Here is a 25,765-nt window from a genome sequence, read left to right on the forward strand (position 1 = left end):
GGAGATGCACAGTCACCTCACCCCGAGCTTTGAGGACCCCTTCTTTCTTAAAGCTGTGTCTCCAGGAAAATGGAGAGTCAGGCCACCCTCCTGACTAGCCTCTTGTTTGATTGGCTTTTGGATATCACGACTTTGCAGCTTTCCCTAGAAAAAGAAGGCATGGTGCCTGACCAAATTGGACTACATCCTTCTCCCTCCTCCCTCCCTCTCCCATTTGCTGCCTCCCAAGCCCCCTGTCTCTCATCTCTCTGCTAATTCCTCAATAGGTGCCTAATACTGCTTCTGACTTTTCAACTATGGTCTCATCATCTCTTAAGATTAAATCATACACCTCTTCAGCAACTTCTTCCTGAATGCTGTGGATGTCCTTTACAGCTTCCTAAATCTCTTCGTTACATTTCAAAACCTATTTACATAATATTCTGTGTTACAAATGAACTTGCTTCTACGCCCTTAAAGCACAGTAATCTTTGCCATTCATTTGACTGCTTGTTGTCATTCCACTGTTTTCACTTCTCTAGTGAGATGCCCAGTAACCATGGGGAGGTCACTGCCAGGGGACAGCTGCTGGACAGTTCCTGTCCAACACACACCAACTCCACTTTAGGCTTCAAGTGTAGAGGCCAGTAGTTGAAATAAACTGGCATGTATTAAATGCCCATTTTGTGATAAGTCTCACATACATGCAATTTGATTTTATAATCACTGCAATCCTATACTTTTGAGGCTCTCTCTCATTTTACAGAGCATGAAATTAAGCCTTGAGAGATGTCTTACACACAGGGGCCAGATCCCACTTCTGGAAGGGCAGACTCAGCTCTCAAGCCTCTCCACTTCCCTGTTACCTTGCTCTTTTTCAAGACAAACCTTTGCCTAAAACACACACAGTTGTCTAGTTCCAGAACTAGTTTTCATGCCCAGTGGAAACCCAGTGCCCATTTAGCACTTACTTCCCATAGTGTGGTTGGTTGCCCATTGTGAATATAATTAATGCCACTGAATCTACATGTCAAAATGGTTAAAATGGCAAATTTTATCTTATTTGTATTTTACCACAATAAACACACACGCACACAAATACAAATTTAAACAGTCTTTCTCTTCCCACTTTTTCTCACAACTCCCTTTCCTTAAAAGTTATGTCAATAATTACAGAGTCCCGGATGAAATACCTAAGCTGGTTTTATTAAGTTAAAATCTTGTATACTATTTTCTTTTTATTGTCTCCATTATGACTTTACCTGGTTAGACATTTTATGGCCCGGGGACAGAGACAGTATTACCTCTCAACAAAAGCTGGACTTCATGGGGGGGGGGGGCCTGCAATGAGTTTTGAAATCCTCAAGTTTTCCGCTGCAGGCAAGCCATTCCTCAGAGAGCAATGTACCATTTGCACAAAGAATTTCCTGGTATTTGATTTGGTCTGTTGGCTATAAAATGAATCTTGGGACTTTCACTTGAGTTCCCACTTGACAAGCCTTTGACATGATGTTGATGACTTCCAAATCTTTGTTCCGGCCCATATCTCCCTCTTGAGCATTAGACCATGTATTCAACTGCCTACCGGACATCACCTTGATATCCTTCAGACCCCTGAAACTTAACTTGTCCACGGCTGTACTCATTATTTTGCTCTCTCAGCCCTGCTGCCAGTTCTGTACTTTTTATTTTGGTGAAGATATAACTATCCACTGAGATGGCCAAACAAGACATCTAGGCATCATTCTCAAATTTTCCCCCTTCACGTACATCCTATCAATCATCACATTCCTTAGAGTCGATCACAGTATTTCTCAGGGCCTGTTGCAAAGGATCAGCCTACTCACACCTACAGACGTATGCACCGGCAAAGCCTTCCATTCTGATGGCCTAGTATGACACATTTGGCTATGCCTTTCCTTGGTGACCTCTATAGTCACAGAAGTGGCTTTGGACCTCAGCCAAAAGAAAACTTGAGAAGATAAGTCAACAGAAGATAAAGAAAAATGCATTATTTCCTTGAAGCTTTTACTACAAATTTTAATTCTCTGTTTTTTCGTTCTTGTGATGTCAATGAATGCTTAGATGGCACAGGCAATCTGATGCTCTTTCTGCCTTAGATCAGGCCTACATAGATAGGTTCCTGTCAACCCTCTTGCTCATCACCTCTTGGAGAAGCAATTGCAGATCACATGCGGAAATCATGTTAAAGTATAAACAGATATGTTTACCTAATATCGCACTTGCTTTTGCCCACAAGCTAAAGGCCCATTTCTCTCCTTCTCTTATCTTAGGCAGGATAGTTAGAAAATCCAGAATACTACAGTATCAAAATCTTGGCTCTTACATTGGAAAACTTGGAGTCTAGGGGAATTAGCAGGAATACAGGATCATTTTTCCCAGACTTGTGAATTATTTTTGAGAACTTCTAATTTCACATGTTGGACATGTCTAAGTTGGACATGTAATCAATAGGCTTTTCTTTATTGTCTAATGGGAAATCATGCAAAAACAACAAGTTTAATGAGAAATAGCAACTCAATGCTATCTTTCAAAATATTGACCTTTATGGATTGGGTGTCAAGAGAAATGGAGAAAGGAGAAAGAGTATAGTACACGATCAGTCCTTCAACTTCCCAGCAAGATACAAATGCCAAAAGCAGCCACATGTGATATCTTCATTCTTAAGGAACACTCCTTTACCATGACACTTAGGCCTGGCCTCTCCTTCAAGGAACTTCCTGAAAATAACAGTTTTAGGAAACAAATTACTTCAGAAACATTTAGTCAAAAAGGGAAAGTCCCAGGCTCAAAGATAAAATGAGAAATGAGCAATAAATAAACCCAAGGGCACAGGAAGCATATTCACCATTAAAAAGTAACAGTAACAACATAGGAAGTCTTGAACAAGCATTTCACTGTGAATTCAAAAATGTAATGAAACAATCAATAAAAACAAGATGATGTAAGCAAAGATACATGAACTGGGGACAAGACGATAAGATTAGAATATGACAAAATGCGAATAGAAGAGCTGAGAAAAGAAAGGAGAGACGATAAAAATCACAGAAATGAAGACAAAATTGTTCATGATAACAGAAGACATGTTGCCATATCTTCTATAAGGGTCATAAAAGAAGGATTTAAAAAGACAAGCAAGAGGTCCGCCTGGTGGCATAGTGGTTAAGTTTGGGCATTCGCTGGCCTGGGCTTGCACAGGTTCAGATCCCGGGTGCGGACCTACACATCACTCATCAAACCACACTGTGGTGGCATCCCACATAAAATAGAGGAAGATTGGCACACATTTTAGCTCAGCAACAATATTCCTCAAGCAAAAAGAGGAAGATTTGCAACAGATGTTAGCTCAGGGCCAATCTTCCACACAATAAATAAATAAATACATAAATAAGAAGCAAAAGGAAATAGATATAAATAAGTGTTCCTAAAAGGATTATGAGACAATAAAAGGCAAGGGAGATACAAAAATTGCATAAACTGGGTAACTAAAGAAAAAAATGTAGAAGAGAATCTATCTTTAAAGATATTATTCAAGAAAACTTTCCAGAAACATACAAGGTCTTAATACAGAGACTAAAATTTATTTTGTGTCCTAGGAAAACCTGACACAGGTGGGCAACACAAAAAAATGTCTTATTTAATTCAGCTTGGGGCAGCTTGATAAAGATTAGGTCACTTAAAAACAGAAAATAAGATTGGCCTCAGACTTCTCCACAGCCATATTTAATGCTAGAAGACAATTGAAAACTTAAAAATTCTCAAGGAAAAGGAGAGTCTGACTCAAGAATTGTATACACAATCATTCAAACATAAAGGAAGCAGACAACATTTTGGGAATGTACAGAAACTCTGAAAATATTATTACTTTTAGCCCTTTTTAAAGAAATCACCAGAGGATGTATTTTACTTGACAAAGAAAAAAGGGAGAAACAATGGAAAAAAGGCAAGTAGAAAGCATTAATGTATTTAGCTACCGAATTAATAAAATGTGGAAATCTTGTTTACAAAACAGAATGGAATGTTATAAATACTGACAATGTAGCTATAAAACATTAACATTAGTTTGAAATGTTTTTGGTCATTATTTATCAAAATTTTTTTCTTTACTCCCTCTCTCTCTTCTCCTTCAGGGATTCCTGTAACACATATTATGTATTAGGACATTTAAAATTGTTTCCATTAACTGATACTCTGTTCATTTAAATTTTTTTCCTCATTTTTCATTCTAGACAGTTTCTATTGCCATTTTCCCCCATTGCTCTTGCTTCTGCTTTTAATCTCGTCCACTGTACTTTTCATCTCAGCCGTTGTAGTTATTTCTACAAGTTCTATTTCAGTTTGTTTTATTTCCTGTCATTACTTAATTCCTTGAAAATATGGCATATGGTTATAAAAGTTGTTTTAATGCCTTTGTCTTCTAATTTTAACATTTCAGTCAGTTCTGAGTCTATTTTAATTAATAGTTTGTTTTCTCATTATGGATCACATTCATTTACTTGCTTCTCTTTACGTCAGGTAAATTTTTTCCCTATTTAAATTATATTTATTCCTCCAAGTTATGTAAAAGCTTATTAAAAATAATTAAAATTATTTGTACAAAATAGAATGTAAGGGAGGGTATAAAGAATAACAGATTTCTGACAATTTCAGGATATTGTATTTAAAATAGCATAAATATACCAACAGCAATTCTGAATGTAAGCTGGTCATTGATGAGGTATTTTTTATAAATTGAAAAATTCTATATCCCTAAATCAGTTAGACACATTTCTGATACTTACGCTAAAATCTTAGATGCACAAATTCAACTTTTGGCTCTTGCTATAACTTAATACAAAGTTACTTTTTACTTTTTGGAGTAGACATTGAGACAGTGAATTTCAGAATCCTGGAGCGGCAATATGATAATTAGAAGTCATATTGCCAGCTATCAATTTATCTCACATGGATCTCTTGCTCAAGAATGAACTACATTTTGTGTTTGTGCGTATTTATTCTATACAACTGAATCACGTGTGTAGGGTCACGCGTCTACCATCATTATCGTGAACAGTTCTATCAGCGCAAGGATCTGCTGTGTTGCCCTTTCATGACTGCACTCACCTGTCCCAATCCTCCTGTCTCTAAACCCTGGAAAACTTTAATGTCTTCTACATTTGAGAATATTTCCAATTCTGCAGGTAAGGAGCTTGGAAGCCAACACTCCAATCTAATAAGTAAAAAGCTAAGTAGGTTGAAAAGTTCAATACTCTTCCAGGATCCATAAGAGAGTTGAGGACACGGGGCAAACTGCTGCCCCCAAAACTGGAAAGACAGGCAGGTGAAGACAGGGAGTCATGACCTACTGGAGCACAGGCTCATTAGCAGAAACTGCTGTGGGAATCAGTGCCCGGGTAGAAAAACCTGCACTGTAATTGACGAACTGCTGCAGGCTCGGTGTAGACATCTCTGAGAGTTAAAAAGTCCAGGAGGACCCATTTATAGTGGGGTCCCCACAATATTGTGAGATTTACCTCCAGGCATTTGACCAGATTTCCACAGTAAATACAGTCATGCACCGCATATGATGTTTTGGTCAACAATGGACAACATATACAACGGTGGTCCCATACGATTATAGTGGAACTGAAAAATTACTATCACCTAGTGACATCGTGGCTGTTGTAATGTCATAGCACAATGCATTACGCAGATATTTGTGGTGATGCTTGTGTAAACAAACCTAGGGTGCTGCCAATCATATAAAAGTATGGCGCATATAATTATGTAAACTATACAATTCTTGATAATGATAATAAATGACTGTTACATGTTTATGTATTTAGTATACTATTTATCATTATTTTAGAGTGATTCTTTCTATTTATAAGAAAAAAGTTTACTGTAAAACAGTATGCTGTGTTACGCCAGCAATAGCCTCATACATCTTGTGTTTATCGCATGTCTTGATTGCATCATTTTCTCTTGTGCTTGATTTAATCTCAAGTTGTTTTGCTTGTCATGACCCCTTAGCATACAAAATCCACTGCTGCTTTTGCCAGGAAGAGCCCACATCAAGTGACTGACATGGAAACAAAATTAAAGGTGATTGAGGACAATGAAGGTGGAAAATCAGTGGTGGTTATTGCTCACCAGTCAGGTGTGTCCCACCCCACCATAGCTACGATCTTGAAGATCTAAGTGATGGAAGCTGTTAAAGGATCTGCTTTATCAAAAGCAATGAGACTAAGAATTCAAGAAGGGCCTATATCAGACATCGAGAAACTTCTGATGATCTGGACTGAACACCAGACACAGAAGTGCATCCTTCTCAGCACTGGGATGATCATGGCCAAAGCAAAAATATTTGTTTGCGATGTTGAAAGAAAAGGTTGGACCCAACTATGATGTTGAATTTACTGCTAGCTCTGGGTCATTTAAGCAGTTCAAGAATCGTTATTCATTCATAATGTGAAAGTGAAAGGTGAGTCTGTGAGTGCTGATGTGAAGGCAGCAGAAGAATTTTTAGAAACTCTAGATAAGAGGATTGTGGAGGAAAATTACTTGCCACACCAAATGTTCAATATGGATGAAAACTCCCTATTCTGGAAACAAATGCCTGAAAGGAATTTCATCCATAAGGAGGCCACACCAGTGCCAGGTCTCACGGCTTTTAAGGACAGGATAGCAATCCTGCTTGGGGACAGTGTTGCAGGTTATAAGTTGAAACCCTTTGTGATTTGATACAGAGAGAACCCAGGGCCTTCAAGAAAATCAGTAATGACAAGCTGCCAGTGTAGTACAAGAGCCATAAGAAGTCATGGATGATCCAGCTCCTCTTCCAAGATGCCCTCCCTAATTGCTATGCCAGTGAAGTGGAGAAGTGCCTGTTTATGTAATAACATACTTTTCAAGATTTTGCTTACTGTCAATAATGCTCCTAGACTTCCTCCTTTTATTGGTGATCTTCATCCCAATATCAAAGTGGTGTTTCTCCCTCCAAACACAACCTCTTTGATCCAACCAATGAATCAAAGAGTTATAGCAGCTTTTAAGGCCTTCTACCTGAGGAGGACCTTTGCCCAGGCTATTGCAGCAAATGAGGAAGACATCGAGAAGACACTGATGCAATTCTGGAAGGATTACAACATCTATGACTACATCAAGAAGCTTTCTTGGTCTTGGGGTGATGTTACCAGGGAGTGTATAAATGGCATTTGGAAGAAGACACTCACGAGGTTCTTCCGTGACTTCAAAGGATTTGCCAAGGATGAGGAGGTTGCAAAAGCCAATAATACTATGACTGAGATGGCAAAAAAATTTAACCTGGCTGTGGATGAAGATTATATTGAGGAGTTCCTGAGAAATTGACTATTGAGGAGTTGTTGGAACTGGAGCAGGAATGCATAGGTGAAGAAGAGGCAAGAGAAAAGGAAACTGCAGGAGAAGAAAAAGAAGAACTTCCAAGAAACTTCACAGTGAAGAGTTTAGCAGAAGTTTTTACAGACTTCATCAAGTTCCTTGAAAACTTTGAAAACATGGACCCCAATACCAAAAGGTTTTCATTATAATAGAGAGGAATATTCATGGTGCGTTATCTGCTTAGAAGTAAATCTATGATGAAAAAAGAAACAAACCAAGCAAACCACCATTTCTGAAAAGAGTGACACCTCCTCAAGAAGAGCCCAGGCAGGTCCTTCAGGAGGTGTTCCAGAAGAAGGTACTGTTATCACAGGAGATGACAGCTCCATGCGTGTTATTGCCCCTGAAGACCTTCTAGTGGGACAAGATGTGGAGGTGGAACACAGTGATATTGATGAGACTGACCTTGTGTAGGCCTAAGCTAATGTGTGCGTTTGTGTCTTAATTGTTAAAAAAAAAAAAACTTTAAAAAGTAAAACAAAAAAAACTTTTCAAAGTAGAAAAAAGCTTATAGAATAAGGACATAAAGAAAGAAAATAGAAAATATTTTTGTACAGCTCTACAACATATTTGTGTTTTAAGCTAAGTGTTATTATGAGTCAAAAGTTAAACATATTTTTAAAAAGTTTATAAAGTAAAAATGTTTCAGTAAGCTAAGGTTAATTTATTATTAAAGAAGGAAATTGTTCAATCAACTTAGGGTGGTCTAAGTGTCCAGTGTTTGTAAAGTCTACAGCAGGGTACAGTGATGTCCTAGGCCTTCACAGTCACTCACCACTTGCTCACTGACTCATCCAGAGCCAGTCCTGCAAGTTCCATTAGTGGTAAGTGCCCTATACGGTTGTACCATTTATACCATATTTTTACTGTTCCTTTTCTATGTTTAGATACACAAATACTTACCACTGTGTTACAATTGCCTACAGTATTCAGTACAATAACATGCTGTACACATTTGTAGCCTAGGAGCAATAGGTCATCCATCTTGGTCTAGGCATATAGTGGGCTCTACCATCTAGGTTGTGTAAGTACACTATGATGTTCACACAATGACCAAATTGTCTAACAACGCATTTCTCGGAACGTATCCCCATCGTTAAGTGATACATGACTGTATCAGAAAACAACCTCCTCCTGCTTCCACAAGGGAGGGGAAAGGAAGCATTACGAAATATGCTAGCACACTCTGTTTTTCATAAATAGGTCTGCCTGAGGGAAAATAGGTAACCAAAGCCTAACCAGCTGTGCTATCCCTTATTTCTTGTAATAAGCTTTCTGCCCCCTTCACCCTTTCTTCTTCTGAGACTAATAATTTGTAGATTGTTTCTCTTGATGGATTCCCACAGGTCATGTAAGCTTCCTTCATTCTTTTTTCTTTGTTCTTCTTTAAGTAAGTAAGTTCAAAGGTCCTGTCTTCACAGATTCTTTCTTCTGTTTGACCTGTTCTTTTGTTGATGCTCTCTACTGCATTTTTCATTTCATTCATTTTATTCTTCAGCTCTAGAATTATTACTTAATTCTTTTTAATGATTTCTATATTTTCATTAAACTTGTCATTTTGGTCTTGCATTATTTTCCTGATATTGTTGAGTTATATTTCTCTGTTTCCTTACCGCTCATTGAGCTTCCTTAAAACAGCTATTGTGAGATCTTTATTGGATAGACCACAGATCTCCATGCCTTTGGGGTCAGTAACTGGAAGATTATTATGATCCTTTGTTGATGTCATGGTTCCTTGATATTCCTTGAAGTCTTATGTTGCTCTCTTCACATTTGAAGATGCAGTCACCTCTCCAGTCTTCACTAACTGACTTCAGGAGAGGCATATCTTCCATTAGCTCTGCTAAGGAATAAGGCTTTCTCACAACTTTTATGAACACACCAGTGCCATACTTCTTCCTCTGTTTTGTGGCAGACTTCTTAAACTTGTATGCCTTCTCTCGATCATGCAATGCACCATGCTGCATGCTGACAGTCTCAGATTTTTTTGCTTTCCCAAGGGCAGAGCGAGAGCTTGATTTGTTAGTCTCTCCCCAATCTACAGATTCGAGCTGACTTTCTGTGCATGCTCACTAGCCATCTACCAAAGCTCACTTTTACTGCTATTGAGAGCACCCACAGAGAGCTAGCCACAGGTAGGAGGGTGGAGGGTGAGGAATAGAGAGGACTGGGGGTGCCCATGGATCAGTTGGGGGATTCTGCCGGTGAGGCATCCTCCGCAGCTCGTGGATGGGCTTCATGGTGGAATCTGCAATACGGTTAGTAGGATCCACATCCCTTTAATGCCTTCCATGAGTTCTATCTGCCACTTTCCCAGCCTCTTCCCATCCCCAGTCATGCAGCTCAGGACTCAGTACTCTGGATGGAGTGACAGTGAAATGGGCCTCATTGGCAGCCTCCTGCACAGCCAGAGAAGCCAGGCACTCACTCACATGCTCTCTCATTCCCCTGAAGGAGAAATCATGGACTGAGAAGATCTCTTTTGGCACTGAATTGTGCCAATTTGGGTGAGCAGTGACACAGGTAAAGTCAACTGTTCCTCTTTCCCTCTCCATTGCATCAAATTCGTATTTTTTTCTTGTCCTATTGTAGTGCTGGAACTTCTCTTCTGGAAACCTGGACATCTATAAATCCTCTCATCCATGATTATCTAAGTCATTGTTTCCTGGGGTTTTCTAGACCCATGATCGAGAGAGAATTGAGCCTGTTCATGAGCAACTGCAAGGTTCACAGCCAGGACCAGAGTTTGTACGCTAATTAGCCAATGCACGTGTGGGCGAGACTCCTCCTAGGGCCCCTGTATACGGTGCTAGATCCCACAACTCCCACAAAGGTAGTTTTGTCCACGGACAGATGCCAAACTATTATTGGAGGGGGTAAATGAACGAGGGACATCTTATTCAGCCATGTTGCTAATGTCTCTCCAAAAATAAAATCTTAATAAAAAGAACAAGAAAATTATACTTAGGTATAGGAAAAAATAACATTGTAATTTATTTTTTAGTTATTTAAATATAACACATATAAAAACCCTAGAGCAAAGTATTGATGGGGGATAAATGGTCATGCATGATTGCAAATTTTCTCCCATTTATTTAAAACGATTCCATATTAGGTTTAAATAAATGGAAAAGTTTACAATATTAACACCAAGGTTAATCACTAGGAAATTAATGCAAAAAAGGCATATCTAAAAATGCCAACAAATAATTTAAAATGGAATTCTAAAAGGGATTTAAATAATCCAAAAGAAATTAGGCAATGGTAAACAGAGAAAGAAACATCTGTGGGGACAAGGAGAAATCCAAAGATAAAATGGTACAAGTAAATCTAATCGTATCTGTAACTATTTTAAAAGTTACTGGACTAAGACAAAAGAAAACGTGGAGATTGAAACTGATCAAAAAATCATGACTTGCCTACAAGAAATACATCTTAGATATAAATACAAATAGAGGTTGAAGGTAAATGATGAAAAAAAAGACATCTTTTACAAACGGTAGGTATAAGAAGGCAAGATAGCTGTATTAACACCAGAAGAAATATAGTTTAAACCAAAGGTATTTGAAAGAGATAAAGAGGGATATTTCATAGTGATAAAAAGCTCAATTCAAGAAGAAGACATAAAGAATCATATCCTTAAAATCACATGAATCAAAATTTGATGTAATCAGAAGTAGGCAATTCTGTAGTCATTTTTGAAGATTTTAACACTCTTCTCTTTTAAATGATAGAACAACCAGATAAAATATCACCAAAGATGTAGATGATATAAATGATTACGAAAAGAGAAATAAGAGACACAAAAGGTACCAAAACAAAGATGTGAAATTCTCTTTATTGGCAGATAACTTGATTATTTACAAAGAGAAACATAAGAAATTTACAAAACAATTACTTGAATAAGTGACTTTAATAATGTCATAGAACACAAAGTTTGTTTAGAAAAATAAACATTTTTATATATTAACAAAAAAGAAATGAAAAATAAAAGCAAAAATTTCATTCTTTTGATATATCACCAACCATTGAAACTAAGAGATGTATTTAACACAAGATATGTGAAGATAGGTAGTTGCAGGGCGCTGAAAACTACAAAATACTGCTGACAAAAGTTAAAGAAGAACTAAATAATGAAAAGTTATACTGTTTGAAAATCAATATTGCTAAGATATTGATTATTCCAAAATTGGTCCATAGGCTTCATGAAATTTCAAGCCATATTTAAAACAAGCATTTGGTTAGCTAATTCTAAAATTAATATGGCATGAAAATGACATTAAATATTAAAATAATCTTGACAAAGAACAAAGTTAGAGGACTTACACAACCTGACTTCAAGCTTGACTATAAATCTACACTAATCAAAAGAATGGGACAGTTATATATTATACATACACAAAGACAGACATCTAGAACAAATGAGTATAAGAGTGAGCCTCAAAACACACTGATTCAAGCAAGTGATTTTCAACAAAGGTGCCAAAGCCATCTAATGGGAAAATGAAAATCTTTTTAACAAACGGTGTTGTAACATTTGGATATATATGAAAAATGTAAACTTCAACCTTTACCTTACAGTGTACATAAAAATTGATTTAAGATGTATACAAGACCTAAATATATCAGCTAAATTCATGAAATCTTTAGAATAAGAATTAGAATAACATTCATGACTTGGAGGCATGCAAATATTTCTTAGTTCATAAATAGCAAAAAACATTAAAAATGATAAACTATATTCCATTAAAATATAAAACTTCCGCTTATGAAAAGACTCTTAAGAAAATGAATACATAAACCAGAGACTAGGACAAAATATTCACAAAAATACATCTGACAAATGATTGGTATTCAGCATGTATAACAGCCCATGCAACTAAATATTGTATAGATGAAAGCTGCAATTAAAAGATGGGCAAAATATTTGAAGACAGTTTCAAAGCAAGATATATGAATAACCAATAATCACATGAAGACATTTTCAATGTTATTATTCATCATGGAAATGCAAATTAAAACCACAATGAGATCCACTACACATTCACCAGAATGCTTAAAATTAAAAAGGTTGATGAGGGGTCGGCTCCGTGGCCAAGTGGTTAAGTTTGCGTGCTCTGCTGCGGCGGCCCAGGGTTCGGATCCTGGGCGCGGACATGGCACCGCTCGTCAGGCCACGTTGTGGCGGCGTTACACATCCCACAACAAGAAGGACCTGCAACTAAGATATACAACTATGTACAGGGCGGGTTTGGGGAGATAAAGCAGAAAAAAAAAAAAAAAAAGATTGGCAACAGTTGTTAGCCCAGGTGCCAATCCTTAAAGGAAAAAAAAAAAGTTGATGATACCAAAGGATGGCGAGGAAGTGGAGGATCCTTAACTCTTATATTTTCCTGGTAGTAGTGTAAAATGCTAGAAAATCATGATTCACACACCAGAAAGGTCAAAATGAACAAAACACAGACTGTAGCAGATGTTCCTGAAGGTGTGACAGAACCTCAGCTTTCATCCACTTTTGGAGGGCTTGTCACTTAGAATAAGCAGTTTGAAAAACTGAAGCTGAACTAACATGTGCCCTATAACCTAGATATTTCTCTCCTGGGGATAGACACATATATCCAGGAAAAGATGTGTACAAAAATGCACATAGTAGTAATACTGACAATAGTCAGCAAATGCATATACCCAAATGCCCATTGACAAGAGAAAGGGAAAAGCTGAAAAAAAATACAGAAATGAAAATTAATAAATTATAACTGTACACAGTTTCATAGATGAATCTCAAAAACATAATGATGAGCAAAATATGTTAGAAAACAAAAGAACACGTACAATACAATTCCACTTATAAAAGTTTAAAAAGAGTAAGAGCCAACGTACATTGTTAGAAGTTAGAGAATGGCCACACTTGAGAGTTGGCGAAAGTGAGCAGAAGAGGACCCCTGGAAAGCAAGTAATATCTGTTTCTTTATTTGACTGCTTATTAAACAGTTGTACCAATTTGGGAAAAACCATCAAGCTCTATCCTCACGTTTTGGGGACTTATATGAAAGTAGGTTTTACCTCAATAAAACTTTACTTTAGTAAAAACATTGGGAGTAATGTCAGTAAAATGGTGAAATGGGCCGGCTCAAGGTCTCATTCCCTGACAGAAACATCACTAAACAAGCAGAAACTGTCAGCACCAGCTTTCGCAGAACTCCTGAAAAATGGTCAAAGGTTTACAACCAAGCAAATAACAAATCAAGAAAAAGGCAACTTGGAAATGATAGAAAATTGTTCTAGTTTGTTAGCCCTTGCCCCACCTCCTCCCCTTTGTAGGAGATCTTGAGGCAATAGCAGCTCAGTGTGGAATCCCAGCCCCTGGATCTAGAAGCAGCAGAGCAGGTCCTATTCTGAAATTATTACATACATCTGTTCAATCCTGTCTAGGGGCCACCTGAAAGACTGAGGTGTGGCTCACCTGTGTTTAATCTAGCCTGGAACTCAGGATAGAAAAGTGGCAGGCATTGCTCAAAGTCATGGCACGGCGAACCAACAACTTGCAGATGCTGAGGGCTGAAAGGACTACAGTTGAAACATGTATGTGACCATCTAAAGCTCTGGAGGAAAACTTGGGGGAGATTCTTTGGGAAATTAGGACATTCAAAAGCACCTATGCAGGGCCAGTCCAGTGGTGTAGTGGTTAAGTCTGTGTGCTCTGCTTTGGCAGCCCAGGGTCTGTGGGTTCAGATCCCAGGCATGGACCCACACACTGCTCATCAAGCCATGATGTGGCAGCATCCCACATATAAAAATAGAGGAAGATTGGCATAGATCTTAGCTCAGGGACAATCTTCCTCACCAAAAAAGAAAAAAAAGCACCTGTGCATAAAGTGGATTTTAGAAAACTACGTGTACATCCAGGGCAAGAAACACTCATAAAAGACCTGAGAAATCTCTAAGTTTTCACCTTGAGCTGATCCCTAGGGTTAGTACAACCTTGGCTGGGTTTTGGAGTGATGAGCACAGGGCCAGTCCACAAAGACTGGGAGAGGTGTTTGGTTTTCTTTGCTTATTTTTCCTTTCTTTTCTTTTTCCCTTTTTTTAGCTCCTGGTGTTCAAGGGATTCTCTATCTAGACATTAGCTGAATGTAAGGTAAAGGAGCAGAGATTTCAGAGACCTCACACAAGAATGCACACCATCTTTACAAAAATAGTTTGGAAAATTCACTAAATGAATGGGCTACTCTAGCCTTCAACAATCAATAAAATGGCAAAAATCTGGAGTAGGGAGAGAATCTGATGTCCAGAGATATCACATTATAATATTGAAATGTCTATTTTTCAACAAAAAATTACAAAGTATACCAAAAAACAGGAATGTATGACCCATTAAATATAACAAAACAAACCAACAGAAACTCAATCCCTGAGGAAGCCCAGATATTGGACTTACTAGACAAAGACTTTAAATCAATGGTCTTAAATATAAGCAAAGAGCTAAAGGAAAATATGGACAAAAACCCTAAGGAAATCAGGAAAAAGTATAGGAACAAAATGAAAATATCAATAAAGAGATAAACATTATAAAAATTAATCAAAATTTGGAACTGAAAAGCATAAAAACTTAAAAAATTCAGTAGAGGAGTTCAATAGATGATGGGAGTAGGCAGAAGAAAGAGTCAGTAAATTTGAAGATAGAACAATTGAAATTATCAAGTCTGTGGAGCAGAAAGAAAAAAAAAATGAAGAAAAATGAACGGAGCCTAAGGGACCTGTGGGATAGCATGAAGTGGACCAACATATGCAGAAAGAAGCAGAGAGGATATTTAAAATAACACCCGGAAACATCCTAAATTTGATGACACATACATCTACAAATCCCAGAAACAATAAACTCCAACTAGGATAAACTCAAAGAGATTCATAACAAAACACATTAGCATCAAACTAGCTAAAGCCAAAGACAAAAAAGAAAATCTTAAAAGTAGTAAGAAAAAAAAGAAGCAACTTATCGAGCACAAGAGATCCTCAGTCAGATTAACAGAAACCATGGTGGCAGCAAGGCAGTATGATGATATATTTAAAGTTTAGAAAGAAAAAATCTGTTAAGAAATAATTATATATCTGAAAAATCTACCTTCCAAAAGTGAAGGAGAAATTAAGACATTCCTAGACAAAAATAAATAAATAAAAAGCTAAGAGAGTTCATTACCCGTAAACCTGCCCTATAAGAAATCCTAAAAGGAGTCCTTCCGATAGAAATGAAAGGACACTAGACAGTAACTTGAAGCCATATGAAGAAATAAAAATCCCCAGTTAAGGTAAATACACAGACAACTATAGAAGCCAGTATTGCTGAATTTTTTGTAACTCCACTTTTTATTTCCCACATGCATTAAAACACAAAGGCATAAAAATAATTGTAAATCTATGTTATTGGGCATACAGTGGATAAATAGGCATTTATCCAAAGAAGAGATGCAAATGGACAATAACCACAAGAAATCATACTAAACATCAACAGTCTTTAGAGAAGGTAAATCAAAACTATGATATCATTTCACACGTACTAGAATAGCTATAATTTAAAAAAAAAACAGAAAATAACAAGTGTTGGTGAGGATGTTGAGAAATTGGAACGCTTGTACGTTGCTGGTGGGAATGTAAGATGCTGCATCTGCTGTGGAAAAGTCTGGCGATTCCTCAGAGGGCTAAAGATAGAATTACCATATGGTCCATGATTCATGGCAATTTCATGACAGCCTTCTGAGATCCTCACATTCTGGAACTCATTTCTGCTTAATGATATGAATTATCTACTACTTAAAAGTAACACATGTTCTTTCTCTTTTAGTAATAATTTTTCATTATTTTTTTTCTATCGTGTTTGGCAAATCTACAAAGAAGAAAATCAAACCCCGTGGAATGAAAATGAAGGAATAGTCAGATACCAAGAATCAACGGTAAAGGATGAGGTGATGAAGCCTGGTCTGTAAAAGGCTGTGAACACACACCCACGGTTCTATTATTTGTTTCCTCTCCATTGTAAAGATTGATTTAAGCCATTATCATCTCATGCCTGGAATGTTGCCGCATCCTTCTGTTGTCCCTACTGCCTGGCTCAGCTCTCTCTATTTTATCTTTAACCTTGCATCTAGAAGAATCTCTCTGGAAAACAAATCCGATCATGTCACTTTCCTGAGTCATACATGTTCACATCTCCCTAAAACAAAAGTACACTCAGTGTCTTAGCATGACAGAGGAAGCCTTCTATGACCTAGCCCCTCACAGAACATCCACAGAGTTCATGCTTACTAAATAAACTCACTCAATGGATGATCAGTGGTTTCTACAGAGGAAAAGAAAAGAAAAAGGAAGCATAATGGAGGGAGCAAATTCCCTTATTTTGTATGTATTTTCTGAGCATCGTCTCTGTGCAGGAGATCAGGAGGGGAAAGGAGAAGATTTTCAAACCTCAAACGTGTGCTTCTTCTGCCATATCTCTAACCTTTAAGGACCTGAGAATCTAGCACAGAATACAAAGCTTGTACAGAAACCACCAGGTGGTTAGAAGTTAATAAACGTGCTGAGGAAATTCAGTAGGACGAGGTTCATTTTTCACCTTGGAGAGTCAGAGAAAGCTACAGACATTGGCTCTGGACCTTGATGAAGGAGTTGGGAAACGGAGAAGAAACAGATCTCCAGACCTGGGGAAAGGCTCTCCAGTGTGTGAAGTCCAGGGAAGAAGCACATGTGGTCATACTACTTGACTGAAACACGGGGAATCTGAGAGTTAGCAATCAGCAGTAAGGTTGGAGCACCAGTGTTGCCAGCTTTGGAGGGTCTTGATTGCTAGTAAGAGAAATTTTAAGTTGAGCCTCATCTATGAAGACTGTTGAGGCCTCGGATAATTCACTGCAAAGCCTGATCCCAAGCTGCTTTCTCTCCCACCCTGCGCTTCCTACCCATAATTCATTCAGACGTGCTCTCCACTCCTTCTCCATGCTCCCGCCTCCAGCTCCAACAACAGGCTTCATTCAGCTTCTTGCTACCACAGGAAACTGATTCCCAAAACTATTCTTCATACTGCTTTATATTTCCCGAAGTCTGGGTGTTTCTCCCCTGCAGGCTAGGAAACAGATAAAACAACACTGGCCTATTGACAGATCTGCATTCTAAACATGGCTCTTCTACTTGAAGATATGTGACCCTCGAGAAATTACTTAACCTCTCTGAGCCATCTGTAACATGGTAACATTCATTCTCATCCTAGAGAGATGCCATGAGGGTAAATTAAAATGTTTAAGCCTCTAGTTCTTAGAGGCTTCACAAAGTGTTAGCTGTCTTCCCACTCCGGTCTCCAGGCTCAATGAGGTCAAATTTTTGGCCCTCACTCCCGCCTTGCCCCAGCCCTCAATTAAAGCAGCTTAATGAATTCTCTGCTGTGATCATTACCAACTCTCCTGTTCCTTGCTCAGAGGCCAGGAGACAGCAGTACGCAGCAAGGCTTAAAGGCTCCTTTTTTAAACTCAAACTGGGCTCATTGGGGAAGCTAAAAGGTAAAGGTTTGACCTGTTCTGGCATTGCGAGCTGATGCACATTAGAACTGCCTGCGTAACAACTGGAGGGGAAAGAAGAATGCTGGAATCAGTCTGAGCCTGTTGGAAAAGTAATTGCAAATTTATGGGGACAAAAACAGGTGTGTGAAATGGTGTGCACTGGAGCTTCCCCAAATCTCCCAGGACACAGCTCCTGGTTGGGAGCCCTCACGCTAGAAAAAAATTAGGAATATCTTAGCAAGTTTGTGCCACGGGAAGAGGAATATTTATTCAGCACACAGATAGCCAGTGGATGCCCTGACAATTGCAATCCAGGCTTTCTGATTTGATCTCTGCCCGAGTGTTATTTAGAGACTTAATCACATAATGCCCAGTGGCACCGAGGACCTTGTGGATCTGATTGAAGTCTTTCCTTTTACTAGTGTCAGGGAGCAGATGACTGAGGGTGGCTGGGAGAAGAGCATCTGCTTACTTGAATCAGGAAAAGTTGTCAGCTCCTGGCGTCTGAGATGCAAACTACAACGAGAACATCCGTGCATCCAGCACAGAAGTTGCTGGACCCTGCAGATCTCATTACATCATCGTTTGTGGCAACTGAGCATGGATCTGCCTGAGCCTAAGATGGCACACGTCTCCCCTCCCAAGCTTTGCTTAGGTGCTCTTGAATTCACACTATTTCATAGACTCGTAGAATATCAGACTTGAAGGAATGAGTCTCTCTCTTTTCGAAGATGAGAAAAATGAGACCCAAAGAGGGTGTAGGTTTTCAAGATCACAGAGACAGCTATAAAAAAGGTCTTCATGAGAACATAGGTCTGCCAACTCCCAAAGTGTTACTCTTTTTATAATTACTGAAATATAGCAGACAGTAATGCTAAATCTATTACTTTTTCTGCTATTGAAACAGACAGTAGGACTATTTGCCTATTTTCTCCAAAGTGCTAAGCTACGTGTGAATAAAGCCATATTATCACTGTCTAACTTTTGCCTGTATTTTAAAATTTCAACCCCTTAATTGTCAGTTGGTACCACGTACTTTATAGCTTAACTTTAATAGAGTTAATAAGAAATAAAGGATGTGAGGGACCTTTGATATTTACTGAGGAAAAAAGCATACAACTCTCTCAGAGACACACCTTAACTCAAAAAATGGTTAACAGCAGGCCAAGAAATATGACTAAACTCATAGCACAATAAAATATATAAGAAATCAATTTTAATTATTTCTCAAGTAATTGAAATTGAAAGTCTTTGGTTACATCCCTAATCTTCTATTTCCATACTAGATTCAAAGTTTCAAAAATTGAGGGGTTCTTATGGGTCTATTATGATGAACAGACAATTTTCTTTAATGATTCTCTGGCTAGATAACTCTGAAATCCATCCTTTTACATTTGTCAAAATGCTTCAGACTTGCCCAAGCTTATCTCTGCTCAAATTACTTTTCAGTATAGTCAAAGAAAAATCCAATAGCTTTGAATATGCTTAGGCATAAAAGGCTTTAGGGATTAAAATCCATAGATAGCTTCAGAGATGGGCAGAAGATTAGGAGCAGGGTGAGGAGGACAAAGGGCAGCAGCATTATTTCAATTCTCCTTGATCCTGGATTCCTGCACATTAAGCATATGTCTGTGTGTCTGTCTGTTTAGCTAACTGTCTATCTCTCTATTTACTTTGCTATTATCTCTATCTAATGAGAAACTGTGGACAGAGAATGGAGAATTCCTATAGTCATGTCCATCCATGGTCCCAAGGAAGGATATTCCCAAATACCAGGAGAATGTCCTACATGTGAATGCAGTATAGTGACTACTGGTAGACCTTTCATTGCCTGCTGCTATGCTCTTGGCTCAATTGCTTTCACAAAACAAGCCATTGAGGTAGATATTAATGCATCTTTCAAATCAGCTGGATATATAAAACCAGTGTCCTATCTATGAGCAGTCTCAGTCTTCTCACCCTTCCATCTCGCTCCACCTGTTATTAGAAGCAAAGAGCTCTCCTTACTGGTTCAGCTTTCCCCAGTATGTAACGCCATACTCACTAACATATCCCCTCCTAATGTTGCTACATTGGAACTGGAAGCTTGTTTCTCCAGGATTTTAGCAAACAGCAATTAGAAATCAACACACACTGTAGTTCTGTGAGACTTAATTTGCTTAAAAAATAACTTGCGTAACTTTTGTATAAATATGCTCCGTGTCTTTCTTGGTGCCTGGCAAGTGGTACATACTCAGCCACTGAATGAAGGCCGGCTATGTGCTCACATTTTTTCATTGGCTAAGACAAGGCCATTGTAGCAGAATTGAATAACTTTCATCTATGAAAATTGCATAGTTTTGTAACTTCTGATTAAATAGCATCACTTTGTCTTCCCACTCTAAATGTTCTGTTCTACCTGCACATTCTGCCCCAGGAACATGGCTTTCACTTAAATTTGTATGAATTTTAAGTCATTGTCTCCATCCAAAAGTTCAGCCTTCATCTCCATGACTGTGTATCAAGTTGCCTTATGTACACCTCTGCCTGTATGACCCAGGGGTACCTCAAAACTAACATGACCAAAGGTGAACACATCACCTTACACCTTCTCCTCTTTATTATACACACATATACACATACTGTCAAGTGATCCACCCCTGGTGCTTCCCATCTCAAAGTACGTCGCCATAATCCATCCAGCTGAACCAATTAGGAATCAGAAAGCTTGCGTAGCCTCTTTCTCTCTCTCAAAATCTAGTGAAGCCTTATCTCTCAGTGTTCCCAGAGTCTATTCTTTCAGAACAGAGTTTCAATTTTTAAGTGTGGCTTCTCCTTAAGGTGATGCCTACCTCTCTCTTCAGGCATTTTTCTCCCATAACTGAATTCCATTTTATTAAACATATTACATTCTAGCACATCTCTCTTCTCTTTCATAAATGTTTTCTTTCCACCTCTCAAGTGTTGCCTTGTGAACACTTAAGATTTAACTCAAATGTCATTTTCTCTACAAGACTTTCCATCTTCAGTTGTCGTTCCTTGCAAGTCTCTCTTGTCACACTTCACACATTGCACAGTCATCACTCAATAATTTTTCTTTCTCCTGTATGTGTTGCAAGATGCGAAATCATGTCCCTTTCTTTTCCATTTCTCCAGCATGTAGCATGTTTGTAATAGGTATCCAGTAAACATTTACTGATAGTCAAATGAATAAATGATGTGAGGTAAGAACAAAGCCCTTGGAAGAACAGTTCTAGCGGGTAGTCACTGAAGCAAAGAGTAGGAAGCCATCTTCCTGAGATGACAGCTCAGGCAGACTGAGGGGCAGAGTTAAGTAGAAGCAAAATGCCCCACAGGATCTCTCAGTCCTGCAGCCACCTAATAAATGGTAGGTCTGCCCTATTTAAATTAAAGTTGGCCTTATGATTCTAGTAAAACAAGAGAAAGTATTTGACGCCAAAACATGGACTGAAATACTGTACATTGGTAGGTTATGAATCAATACATTGCATCAAATATGTGTTTAACATAGGACATGAACATGGTTTGAAGATAAGCATGCGTTTGGTCCAGGGTGTCTGGTTAAAAAGCTAAATAGATCCCCAATGGCCTCATTCCCCATAAGATACCATCATATTAATATCCATGAATTTATATAAAATCTGTAAAATGTATCTCTATTTTAAAATTTGTTACACTATTTTCCTTAAGTGTAATGTGTAATTCTTTCAAGTTTCAAAGCTGTGGGTTGGAGTGAGTGCCTACCAATTCTATTCTTCTGGGACTGGATGAGCTAGTCACCACTCACCTCATCCATATAATTATGATTTTATGATTTGTATCATGTGGCCCTTCCAATTAAATGCTAGGCCCAGCAGTTTCTCAATTTCATCCCTGAGTACCTTCCTAATTCTTGGGTAGATGCTAGGTCGCTTCCTCCAGTAATTTTTCTAAAATTTTTTTTAGGTAGATTCAGAATACATGAAATGCTAACATCAGATGAACTAGTTTTATTTTACAAAAAGCAAAATAAGAGTAAAAATGTTATATAATAAAAGATAAGAGTCATCCATTTAATTCCTACTTATTCTTTTATTATCTTCAAGCAGTTTTTGTTTGTTTAAATTACGGCTTTGCATGTCCTGTAATTTTGGTCTTCATCTAAGGAATAAGTTGACTGCATGTCTTGCATTCTTCAAGGAAGAAATTGGGGATAAAGGAATAGGGATGTTTACTAAGGATGAAAAAGTTGAGTCCTTGAGTTTGCTATTTCTTTCATTTCTACTCTCTGCAAGGAACTGTGCAAAATTTTGGATGTATAGTGGTAAACAAACAAGCATGGACCCTTCCTCAGCAACAAGAACAGGATAATAACCATGCACATAAGTGTATAACTACTAATTATGTTAACTATAATGAAAAAACAGGACATTAAACCAAAGAATTAAGTGTGTTGACTTGAGACAAGGTAACCCGCGGAGAAAGCCTCTCTGAAGAAAGGACATTAATTCAGGAATATGCATAGGAATAACAAAGGAAAGAATGAGAAGGAAAGCCTCCCAGTCAGGGAACCCCATGGGAAAAGACCCTGGATGGGGAAAATTCTTGGTCCAGCCAAGTTGCAGAGAGAATTTCAAATGTAATTAAAGCCTCATGACAAGAAGGAAGAGCATGAGAAGAGATGAGATGAGATGAAACAAGGCGAGATGAGATGAAATTATAAAGGTAGGCTGTGGCCACAAATGCCTTTTAGGCATTATAAGTGTGATGGAAATCTCATGAAGGATTTAAACAAGAGAATGGCATGATTATATTTTTAAAAGATCAGTCCAAATGCTTTGTAGACTGATGTGTTGGTAAATAAGAGTACAAAAAAAAGACTATTGCAGTAACTAGGAAGTAAGTGATGGTAGCCTGATCTAGACGTACTACAGGAGGGAGGAAGACGAGAGCTTCATCAAATTACTCAGCTGTATAACACGGATATTAAAGGTGCGTATCTCATTGGATCAAAAAGATTATATGAATATGGCTTCAAAGCACAAAGGACAATTCTGGCACATAGAAAACTTGTACATGTGTATTATTATTACTACAAGTATTATGACTACTGCTGTTGTTTGGAGTGTTTAATTTGATTTTAGGAGTGGTGTTTGGATGGCGGTAAGGAAGAGTAGGTTCATTTGGTGTGTTATGATTTATCGGTTTACAAAGAAATTTGATAGAATTATATTATGGCGTACCATCTTGGGGAGTGGTATTTAGATGATAATAGCGATGTTTAATGGGTGTTGAAGAGGAGAATGAAACAGTTGACTTTTCTTTTAATTTAACGATTAATTGACTCAGGGACCAATAAGTCCTCACCATCTTTTTCTTTACCTTTCTTCCCTCCAAGACCTTTCTCAGTATTGCTAAGCCTTGAAGCCTCATTTTCTAAGCATAGTGCAAATATCGTGATAATTCTCTCCTCATGTTAGAACCATCCGTTTCATGGAAATTTTCTTAAGACCTCTTGGAACATCAGAGCTGGAAGGGAACTTGAGATTATTTGGCCTCATTCTCTCAGTCACAGATGTAGGGGCAGATATTGCAGGAGAGAGGTGCTGTGACTCTTCAGAGGTCCCATGTGGTGTGTTGACAATGCCCTGGTCTAGATGTCAGAGCCAACTAAGTTCATGCTCTTACTCTGTGTCTGTCATCACCATGTGATGCTGAGCCAATTGCTTAACCTTCTGTGGCTCAATCTCCTCACTGTAAAACAAGCCTCTAATATCTGTCCTGCCTTGCTAAAGAGTTGCCGTGAAGAATGAATAAAGCAGGGCTCGTAAAAGCATTTCATGAACTATAAAGTGTATTTGTTATCATCCCTTTGCCACGTTTACAGTCACAAAAACAACAGATGGGCATACCTATTCAATTGTTTGCCCAGAGGTACATAGTGTAGTGTGTGGTGAGGGTGCTCAAAAATTCCTGAGGTCAATCTATTGAGAGTCTGTTTTCTGAATATATGTGTAACTTACATAGATAAGGTGAACATCTTCAAGCATACATTTCATGAATCCTTAAGAGGTTTAAACCTCATACAGCCTTAGGCTATCCTACAATTATTTACATTTTCCTATAAGAAAATAGGCCCAGTTTAAGTAACCAGAGTAATTAACAAAACCGATATATAGCCACTAGGCATCAGACCTGATTTCCAACCTGGATCTGCCCTGTTTAAAAAACCATAAAATTTTAACTACTCACAGGAAGGCTATACTACAATCACAGAGATAAATTGATACAGTTTCTGCAAAAAAGAATCCTTAAATTGACCAAACTTGATTAGGAAACCAAAGGCACATTTTTGTTCTCCAGCCTGCATCAAAACGCAGCTGATAGGATATTGCAATTGAGCAACTGGGTGTAGAATTCACTGGTAAAAACACACTGCAGATGGCAATTAATTACCACACAGGCTCTGCTCTATTACCCAGTGAAAGATTGACAAGGATCCTGCGACAAGGCTGAACCGTGAAACGAAAACATACGTGGGAAACTGCCCTCTGCTGGTCAAGTCAGTGCCCTGTTCTGGTTAAACAGGGACGTTATTCAAAGATGCAAATGAGATATTTTGAGCACGTTTATATTTATGACTTTATTACTCTGAGATGGTTGGGACTTTTAATTTTGTAGTTAGCCCACCTGCTGTTTCTTTATTAAAATCTTAGTTCTGATTAATCAAAAATGCTCTTTGCATTCAGGTCACATCGATTCTATAAAACAGGAAGCACTCATTCATCCTGGATTTGGTGTGACATTTATCTTTTAAAGATGCACCCTGATTTATATGTGTGCTCACAAGTATGGCAGCGAATTAAAATACGATAGTAAGTGGGAAAGGTTCATGGCTTTCTGAATGCGATCGTAAATAAGGGATTTCATGACCAAGGTGCTCTGTGTAATAGCCATGTCTCTCCTCACCCTTGGGCATATCAGGGTCACTTTATTGGTGGCAATCATGGTACATGAGCGTTGGGTTTGCCTAGCTTCACAAAATCAGCATCAAAAATCCACAATTCAATCAACTGCCACAGTTTTTTATACACATGGCACTAAAGCATGTGAATTATTTGAAGCAACAGAAATGATTATTTTTCCATCATCACTCTGATTTTTGTCCACTGGCAGTGGCCAGGAGCTGACTTTGAGCTATCTCCTATGGAGCTTCAAAAAGCAGCAGGGGCGGTCTAGATATGAGATTCAGAGACAGTGTAGCAGAGCATCGAAGCTGCTCAGCAATGAGGAGTGGAGAAACATGTAAAGGGGATGTAAGTGGTGTCCTCAGATATATATTTAAAGTACACATTGGATTCTATTTTACCCTCAAATATTATTTATTAAATACCTACATGAAAATGATGCTCTCTTAGAGATTCAACATGCCAATTTAATACACAAGTCTCTTTTGTGGTGACTTCTAATATTCCCCCCCAAAAGCTAATATTATTTCAGACATACACCTAATGAAATGTAATTTAATATCCAGAACTATGAAACAGATGAGACAGCCAAGGTCAAAAGAGAGCGCTATTTAGCGGGGCGGGACCAAGATGGTGGAGTGAGAGGTCTTCTTTGTCTCTCCCCCGTCGAATCTACAACTAAATGGACATTCACCGATTAACAAAGGATATCCAGATAGCATCTCAAGACGCCTAAAAGTCTCATGCTACTACAAATCGGAATTCGGACAGACTTCCCCCCGGGAGGAGGTGGAAATAGGTGAAAACTCTCCGACCCCCAACCCCCAACCCCCGGACAGCCTAGAAACAGTAATCAAAAACCTCCCCAAAAAT

At 38.3% G+C, this 25,765-nt stretch overlaps 1 pseudogene; it reads right to left on the reverse strand.

Annotated features, from left to right (window-relative positions):
* Positions 1-17,970, reverse strand: part of LOC124235184 (serine/threonine-protein kinase MARK2-like) — a 34,188-nt pseudogene extending 16,218 nt beyond the window's left edge.
* Between the last annotated feature and the right edge of the window lie 7,795 nt (positions 17,971-25,765).

Source organism: Equus quagga, chromosome 2 (assembly GCF_021613505.1).
Source record: "Equus quagga isolate Etosha38 chromosome 2, UCLA_HA_Equagga_1.0, whole genome shotgun sequence".
In the NCBI taxonomy this organism is placed as follows: domain Eukaryota; kingdom Metazoa; phylum Chordata; class Mammalia; order Perissodactyla; family Equidae; genus Equus; species Equus quagga.